We start from the raw sequence: 9769 nt of genomic DNA, 5'->3' as shown, positions 1-9769 counted from the left end.
GGTTTAGGCAAGGGCTTCTTAGATATGACACCACAAAAGAAAGATAAAGTAGATATCATCAAAACTTGTGTTATGAAGGACAGCATTAAGAGAATGAAGAGAGCTGCCATGGTGGTGCATACTGTCATACACCACTGTCATACCACCACTCAGGAGGGTGAGGCAGGAGGATTACAAATTTGGGTCCAGCCTGGGCAACTTAGTGAGACCTTGTCTCAAACTAGGTAAAAAGAGCTGAAGATGCAGCCCAGTGGTAGAGTGTTTGTCCAGTACGCACAAGGCCCTAGATTCAATACCCATCACTGAAGAAGAAAAATGTGAAGAGACAACCCATGAAATGGGAAAAAAAATATTTGCAAATCCTGTGCTAAGGGACTTGTATAAAGAATTCTTGCAAATCAATAATCAAAAGATAACTTTAAAATGAGCAGAGTACACATTTCTCCAAAGAAGATATACAAATTATCAGTAAGCACATGAAAAAATTCTTGACATTATTAGCTACCAAAATACAAATCAAAACCATAACTTGTTATTGCCTCACATTCAATAGAATGGCTAAAATATAAAAAATAAGGATGAAGGCAATGGAGAAATTGGTACCTTCATAATCCAGCAGTAGTGTAAAATGGGACAGCCACTTTGGAAAAAGTCTGATGTTCACTCAAATAGTTAAATGTAGAATTACCATGCAATTCTCCTAGGCATATACCCAAGGCAAAAAGAAAATGTCCACATAAAAACTTGTACACAAATGCCCATTGTTATTTATAATAAAAATTAGAAGTAGTACAAATTGCTGAGGAAGGAGGAAAACTGACATTTATTATATAAGTATCAATCATATACTGAGTGCTTACCTAAGTTCTTCACAAAATTTTTATTATCAGTAATTCTATAAAGACTGTATTGCTCCCCCCCGCCAATAAATCCCATTTAAATGTTCTCCCAATGGTCTGCTTGTCTTAATTTGTGCATTACTCGGAGCTATGATAATCAGTAGGACCATCTAATCCAGGCAAATACTTATAACAATATCTAGATCTGCCTTTTTTCTTTTTGTTGTAATTAATTATACACGACAGCAGAATGCATTTCAATTCATTGTACACAAATAGAGCACAACATTTCAATCTGGTTGTACCTGATGTAGAGTCACCATTTGTGCAATCATATATGTACCTAGGGTAATGATGTTCCTCTCCAGAGCTGTTCTTGAGATTTTGAGATGAATAATGTGTGAGGAATGACTTATCTGTATTCATTTAGCTATAACTGTATGCCCTTTGTGGTGTGTGTGTGTGTTGCTGGGGATTGAACCCAGGGCCTTGTGCATGCAAGGCAAGCACTCTACCAACTGAACTATATCCCCAAGCCCTAACTTTATGCACTTTAATGTGAGTTTTTACTTTCTCTTCCTCAAGGACTTATTTCATAACCTGAGTTATGCCAATCATTTTTAAAGCATTCTATGTTGCACTGATTCTTTGCTGATCCGGTTGTGTTGTTGATACACAGACTTACAACAGCTTACTGTTTATGTGTTTGGTTATCGCTTTATGACTATCATGTGTCTGAAATTCTGCCCTTAAGGTCTGCCTCTTGGATCTTGGAATTGGTTTCTCCCTCTTACCTCTATATTTGGGGGCTTGTTCTTGTCTACCTACTCGAGGCTTTGTAAGATTAGTCTTTGAGGGAATGGCTTGTATTTTGGGTGACATGGCTAAAACCTTTTTGTCAGACATGCGTAGCTCAGTTTCTTTTCTGCTACAGGTTGTTTCTGTGACATTGGAGATATTTCCTAACTTTTCTGAGACTCATTTATTCAAATATTTATATAAGATCTATTATGTAGCAAGCATTGTGCTGGGCCCTGGTGGTACAGTGGTGAGTAGTATCCTATAAAGCTGCTTGAATATCTACAAAGAATCTTCCATCACTGACATAGGCACCCTAAATGATATATACGTCTCTTACTACCATTTGGAAGAACTTTCAGATTTGAATTTAAGCTGAATACAGCCAAATACTCCCCTTGGTATAAAAATGTAGACATCGTAACTCTGTAAGGGGTCAGTATAAGTGTTGGAGAGGTGTTTTCAGAGAAAAGAAGCTCTTTATCTAGGTTAGCATGACAAAAGGCATTCTAAAGCCTGTAACAGGAACTTAGGTTCTAATATTGAAAAAAGAAGAAGCACTTATTCAAATATAATTTGGTAACTACTCTAGTCACCTAACATTTATTGAGCATCTCAATAATTATATTGGTGCTCTATGAGCTTAAAACAGGTTTTCCAGGCCATCCAAATAGAAAAGGCTAAAGCCGAAATTAGAATTCATTTCCTAAGTCATTAGTGAAAGCAATTTGGTGCATTTATGTTTCCACATTTCATTCAGTTCTTTCCTCATATAACACTTCAGAGAATCTTTCCTGACCTTATATCTAATTTTCCATTACTGTCCTGTGACCCTACTGTAATTTTTCTTGTATCTGACATAAAGTGTTGGGTTTGTTTTATTTATTTTTTTGGCTTGTTTTATTATTTATTTATTTAATCTTTTTTTCTGAACTAGAATGTAAACTTAATGAAGGCAAGGACTTAGTTCTTTGTATTCACAGAGTATCAGAACAGTGCTGGACATGGTAACAGATAGCCACACAAATGACTTCCCCCATCCCACTATGAATCCTGTACCAGGAAGGGCTATACTTCCTTGCAGAATTTGGTCTAGGAACTCAACATAGCTCACAAGGGTGGGGCAACCTGCCTCCATCCAACTTCTCTCTAGATTTAGTTTCAGGCATTCACAGCCATAAACCTCAGTTCTAGCCACCTAAGAACATGAATGGCTTTCCTCATAAGTTTATGCCTGAAATGCCTGCTCCTCCCTTCTTGGCTAGACAAATTCCTCTTTATCTGTCAAAGACCAACACAAATGGCATGGCTTCTCATTCCAAGTAGATTAGTTGCTCTGTGTTCCCAGAGAAACTGCACAAGCTTCTATGACAGTATTACTTTCATGCATTCATTCAACAACAAACAGTTGAGGGTTTGTCCTTGTCCTCTCAGACAAGATTGAGATCTCTGAGCACAGGGATTAAATCTTAAAATGTGTGTATCTGTCTGAACTCTGCCCAGGATTTGACACACTATACCTTCTCAGCTTTACATTCTTATTTACTTATCAAAGAATCAATGTAAACAGCCCTCTCTAGAAAAAAGATTGCTATTGCTTCTGTGGATCCCCACTATTCCTTGTAGACTTATAAAATACTACCTTTAAATGGTTTTGTGTTGGTTCCCATTTTTGTCTCCTATCCTAGACAACATCCTAAGAGAAGCCATCTTCTATTTCTGAATCTGTAGCAGAGGGCTGGCACAGAACACAGTGGATGTTGATTAACTGGTGGTGAATTCAAGGTCTTATTTCTTCAGTTCCCAAGAGGAAACATCAAATCCACTTGGAATGTGCCCTCCCATCAGCTCCATCACTAGTCACTGGTAGCCAGTTTAAGATGCTTTCTGATGGTGAAGGAACTAAATCAACTGCTGTTCCTGTTGTGCTGAAGCACTTAGGGTAAAACAGCTTAAATAATATCATTAAGGTCCTTTCATCTGTAGATTAAGGTGGCAATGTTTATCACCTTAGCTAGAAAAAGCTTTTATCAGGCTCAGCTAACAACTTGCATTAGCTTCTTCTAAGGACTTGCCACATTGTCTTAAAGGGACATGCTGCAGAGTCAGCGTGTTAGGCATGCCCCAGTGATTGTCCAAAAAATATGGACCTTTTCTGATGATTGTCTGGATAGCTCATTTAGGCCCAAGCCAGATAAATCTGATAAGTTGCCTGTTTGGCAATGGAGGAGAGAGTCACCATCAAAGAAGGCTGACCCCTCTGCGGTCAGAATGACTGAATCCTTTGCTCAGGTTTGGAAGAATTCTTTTTCTTTTTTTTTTTTTATTTTTTTGTTTATTTGTTTTGTTTTTATTATTTTATTTTTGTAGTACCAGAATCCAGGGCCCAGCACTGGCCAGTCAAGCTGTCTACCACTGCTATATCCCTGGCCCTGGAAAATTTCTTTATATAAGCACCGAAGTAGAACTAATTTAAGAGAAGTTGTCTGTGTTTCCTCAGTATTATTTTGTGCCAAAACAAGAAATGTTGACCTTCCAAAATGGCAAAAACTGCTTGTATATTTAGAATCATCCGATCAAAAATGCAAAGATTTCTATTCCAACATCCTAATAAATCTGCTGTTTAATAGATCTCTGCCTTTCAACTGGGAGCCTAGTCTGAAAGGCTGTTCTTTTAATGCTTTGAGTCAATGTAAGAATGAAGGTAGACTACAAGTCTCTACCCACATGAAGGTAGATTATAGGCCCTTTTCCTTAAAAAAAAAAAAAAAAAAAAAAAAATATATATATATATATATATATATATATATATATATATATATATATATATATATATATATATATATATAGTTGCAGTTGGACACAATACCTTTATTTTATTTTTATGTGGTGCTGAGGATCGAACCCAGCACTTCACACGTGCTAGGCGAGCACTCTACTGCTGAGCCACAACCTCAGCTCCAGGTCCTTTGCCTTTTTATTTTCAAGCACTACTGGCTGCAGATACTGCTTCAATGTGATTATTGTTAAGATGATTTACATTTTTGGTAAATTGAAAATGCTGACTGAATGCCTGATGCCAGGAGGCTTATTTTACAGGGTTATTTAAACAGGTCTCCAGTCCAGGCTCTGAGGGCCCCTCAGCTTCACAGCTGGAATAGTTTTAGGAGAGGTGTCAAAGGACTCAGTACAACCAGGTCTACATCCTGTGAGACAGACAAAGGACATTTTCTTAAGCCAGGGAAGCAGTGGCCTGGATAATTATCCTAGTTCTGATAGAAAGGAATGGCATCAGGCAAACTTCTCTAGACTTCAGCTAGCCTCTGTCTGTAAGCAGTAATGATACCACCTCTTCCTCCTACTCTCAAGGACATTTTAAGGAAAAACACCCTTTTGAAAGATGTGGGTCAATATACAGTTAGTGTTATTGATTTTTTTTTGCCATGTCCACTCATGAATCAAAATGATGTATTTAAAATAGGTCATAATCTATACCTTTTGAGATAATGATTGTCCCTAGTTCACATATAAAGAGAAAAGAGACAAATCACTGGGCACAAATGACTACGAGTAGGTTCACATGATTTGGAAATTGTGTTACACAGAATATCCTTGGGTATTCTGGAAGAAGACAGACATATTGCATGTTCACTGTGTACCAAATGCTTTGCTAATTCTTCATATTCCTAATGTGTGCCCCACAAAATCTCTGAAAGAAGCACTTTTAGTCTCTATTTACATATAAGAGGGCTTATCCAAAGTCAACATCCAGTAAACAGCAAGACCAAGATTTGAACCCAGAGCTGCTATAACTCTAAAGTTCCACTTGTCTCCCCACTCCTTCCTGCTGCTTTGGCAAGAATTAAGGCATTTACATACTCCACATCTAAGTCTGGGGCACTTTTTAAAGAAACCAAGCACTAGAGATGCAATGACCTCTACTGGTCTGATTCATGCAACACTGACTACTAAATCAGAGTAGCTCAGAGTCCCAGAAAACCAGTCTTGTGAACACTTAAGAGATTATCAAAAAATTTACTCAAGATTTTTAGAATTAAAAAGCAACTAATTGGGGCTGGGGTTGTAGCTCAGTGGTAGAGCACTAGCAATCATGAGGCATGGTTCAATCCTCTGCACACATAAAAAATAAATAAAAATGAAGGTATTATGTCCATCTACCAAAAAAAAAAAAAAAAACTACTACAATCAGCACTTGAGGACTTGGTGTTCTCAAGTGTTGATTGTACATTTTGGTGTGAGAAAGGAGTCGGATGAGAAAGGCATAGCTCCAAATTTCCCAGAAGTTAGGTCTCTCTCCTTCAAATCTCTATCCACCTGGAACAGACAGTCCTGAGGTCTTGGTCGTCTGCAAATTCTTAGTGGAACATGAGTTAACATCTCTTTAGTGTTCATTTCTTACTTGAATCACCTTTCCACAGTCCCTGCAATGAATCAGGTCCTTTGCTAACTGTGTTAAGTGTATAATTTGCTCATCCTGAAAGCAATCCAAGAGATTAAAACAACATGCCTGAAGTCACATTTGTATTGCTACCTCCACAGGGCAAGTATCATCATCTCTTGCAGGGACAACAAAAATAACCTTTGAATTGATCTTCCTGTTCATATCCTTCTGTTGCACATATACTAGCAAGATAAATCTGTTGAAAACAAAATCACATTCTAACCTCCCCCTTCCCAGGCTTCCCATCACACTCAGACTAGTCTGAGTCCCTGCTTCCCTCATGGAGCCTCCGAGGTTCTACACAGCTCCCTGCCTCCCCCATTGTATCTTCTGCCTCCGTCCCCTGCTCGCCTTGCTCCAGGAGCGACAGCTTGCTTGCTTTCTCCTGACCACACCAAGCTCATTCCACACTTGGCTCTGGCACTTGCTGCTCCCTCACCCAAATCCCTCGTCATCACTCCCAGTCCCTGCTTTTCAGCTATCACTTTTGTGACCATACCAGCTAAGTAGCCACTCCCCACTCCAATCTTCACTTCTTCACTTCTCACCCTTTTAATTTCTACACAAGTTATTAGACTTTGTTGTTGTTGTTCACTCTTCTAACAACACAGAATAAACTTTGTTTTGTTTATATCCCCAAAACTTTTAACAGTAGTATGCATTTTATATAAACTTGATGAATGAATGAACAAATGGATGGAGCATGAATTAACCTTTGAATCCAAATCTATCTAAAGCCAAAGCCCAGGCTTTGACCACCAACATGCTGTGATTTCAGGATGGATTCAGGGCTGGGTCAGGCCTGGTATAAAGTACAGGCTTGGAATAATATCTGCTCCCTCCTTTCAAGATATTTATAACTTGGTTGTGATGCCAGACTCCTTCCTTCCTTCCTTCCTTCCTTCCTTCCTTCCTTCCTTCCTTCCTTCCTTCCTTCCTTTCTTTCTTTCTTCTTCCTTCCTTCCTTCCTCTCTTTCTTTTTTTCGTTATAGTTTGGCACAATACCTTTATTTTATTTTTTTATTTTTGTGTGGTACTGAGGATCGAACCCAGTGCCTAATGCATGCTAGGCAAGTGCCCTGCCACTGAGCTACAGCCCCAGCCCAACTCCTTTGTTCTTGGGACAACAAATATAGTAAGTGCTGGATGCGAAATGTGGTATTGCAGTGCATCAACATGCAGATGAGAGTAGTCAGGGAGGACACAGGTGGTCCTTGCAGGCTTCCATAGGAGCCCTGAGCAGTGGGTGCCATTTAAAGGGAAGCATAAGACTGTCAGATTAAGACTTAGGTGAATTTATCCAGGTAAGGGTTTAATGAATCCATGTGTTTTAGGGCTGTCCAGTCTAGGGACATTTGTTAGAGTCTTGTCCAGGAAAAAAAAAAGAACAACAACCCACACATTACATACAGATATGTTTTTATGAGAAAATGAGGCCATTAATAGAAGAGAAAAAGAGGAATGGAAGGAAAAAATTCCTTCTTTTTTATTTACAGCAGTAGTTGTGGTGTGGACTAGATGGACTGAGCCCTGCAAAGTGTCAAGTGTAGTCCTTTTACTTTCAGAGGTGTTTGTGGCATTTACCTAAAGTTCCATACTTTGCATAGAAATTACAGGTGAACAGTGGAACTCATAGGAAGAGGTTATCTCTGTGGGAGCAACCAGTAGGGCAGAGATGCCCTGTAGCATCATATATGCCCAAGTTGTGGGGCTGCACAGAGCCCTGGCCATTGGTAGGGACTATCCAGTCCATACAAGAGTTTCTCCGAGGGCCACCACTGTACCTCCCGAGGGCTGTCTCTTATCACGATTCCCTATGAAATATACAGCACAGGGATCCCTGAGAATTAGGCCCTCAGATAGTGAAGATGATTTTCTATGCCCAGAATCAACATTCAGCCAGTCAGTAAGCAGGTACTCTGTCAAGAGCCATGCAGATTGCAGGCCCACCCATGATTCCTGGTCTGGGTTGAATGAAACATTTATCACATAGCCAGGCAATGTGATAAATGACCACAAAAGCAAAATATTCTGCAGAGGGAAGGACTATAATTAACCTTTTTCTTTCTCTCAAGCCCTTCCCAGGAAGGTGATAATGAAAGATTTGGTCCCAACTGGGCCACAGGCAGGGGATTTGCATTTTAAAGTTTGACAGATATTTATAGGCCTTTTGATCTCCTTTCTTCTCTCTACCCACCCACGCCATCCTTGTTGCCTCTTCCTCCCCCACCTGCTCAGTTCTCTACTCTATACCAAATACAAATGTAAGAAATAATGGCTCCAGATCCAGAAGCTTCAGGCCTCCTGGCATGATGTGTCTATAACCACATAGCTCCTGTTCATCCAATACCAACCATAGATCGAGTGTTCTGACTTCCTAACAAACAATTCTTACTTCCTAACTTCACAATTACACTGCAAAGTTTCTATCATTTACCTTTCTTTTAAAGGGGAGAGGAAAATAAGGCTCAGAGAAGTTAACTCACTTGTCCCAAATCACTAGTAAGAAGTGGGAGAGAGAAAACTAAAGCCCAGATCTCTTTAAACCCATATGACCTTTTCCTTAAGTGAAGCTGATTTTAGCACACAAGACTGGCTATTGTTAGCTAAGATCCTTCTTGGAAAAGGTAATCCTGCATTCCAGTTTTCTTGCTCCGGTTATTTTGGAAATAGCCCCATAAACGTCACAATTTGATTTACTTGAGGACCAACTTGCAGCTGTCTTTTCCTTGGCAGCTCTTCCTGGGCCCTGCCTTTTTCCTCTCCTACTCATCTTTCACACAGACCACTGACTGCATGAACAGCTGCATGTCTGGGTATGAAACTGTTATATGCAACTCCATGGGATCCGTGGAACAGAGTTCCTCCAAAGAAAGGCTATTGGAAACAAGCACAGGGTCTCAGATCTTTATATTTTTTGCAGCTGGAGGGAATCCTAAAACCATATGGGAAACTGAGTTTGAGAGAATGTTGTCACATTTATTAGAATACAGATTTGCTATGTTAAAGTGAAAGACAAAGAGGCAAGTCACATTAATGAATACCTCAATGTGGTAGGGGCTTTGTCTCATTTATTCTTCAAATCAACGAGGCCCAATTACCTATCGTCCTTGTGTTCCAGATGATCTCTGGCTTGTAGAAACAAACGTCTCAAAGTTCCACAGTGAGTGGCCAGTGTGGCCAGGGTCTGCACTCCAGTGACTGATAGATAGCAAAAGCCTGAGAAGCAGGTACTCTGTCAAGAGCCATGCTGCCTGAGGTGTCTGGTTTGCCTGGGAAATCCCTCATTGTGCTGAAGAGCAAAGAACCAACACAAGAAATGAATTCAGTCATTTTGTGGACTTAAGTAGGCCAAGTCTGTAACTGAAAATCATCTTGCAGTCACAAAGACCCGAGTCCTATTTTGCGACCGAGAGAGCTTCCCTGAAAAACAAGGGCACTCACAGGGCCATTGCCCATCCTAAGACTTGTGTATGACAAGTCAGAAGATTCTGTAAGTTCCTTTCCTCCTTAGAAAATCCATCCCCCACTGTCAAAGAGGAGACTTCAGAAGTGCCAAATTGGTAGCCATAAGAAAGTTGTTGCTGGTTGCTGTGTGTTCCCCGTTGAGGATGAGAGATCAGGTTCAAAGCTCTAGCCGCAGCTCCCCCACCCTATCCCACCTCCACTC

The sequence above is a fragment of the Spermophilus citellus genome, assembly GCF_964194105.1.
Source record: "Spermophilus citellus genome assembly, chromosome: 13".
NCBI classification, from domain to species: domain Eukaryota; kingdom Metazoa; phylum Chordata; class Mammalia; order Rodentia; family Sciuridae; genus Spermophilus; species Spermophilus citellus.
This window is presented reverse-complemented; position numbering follows the sequence as displayed.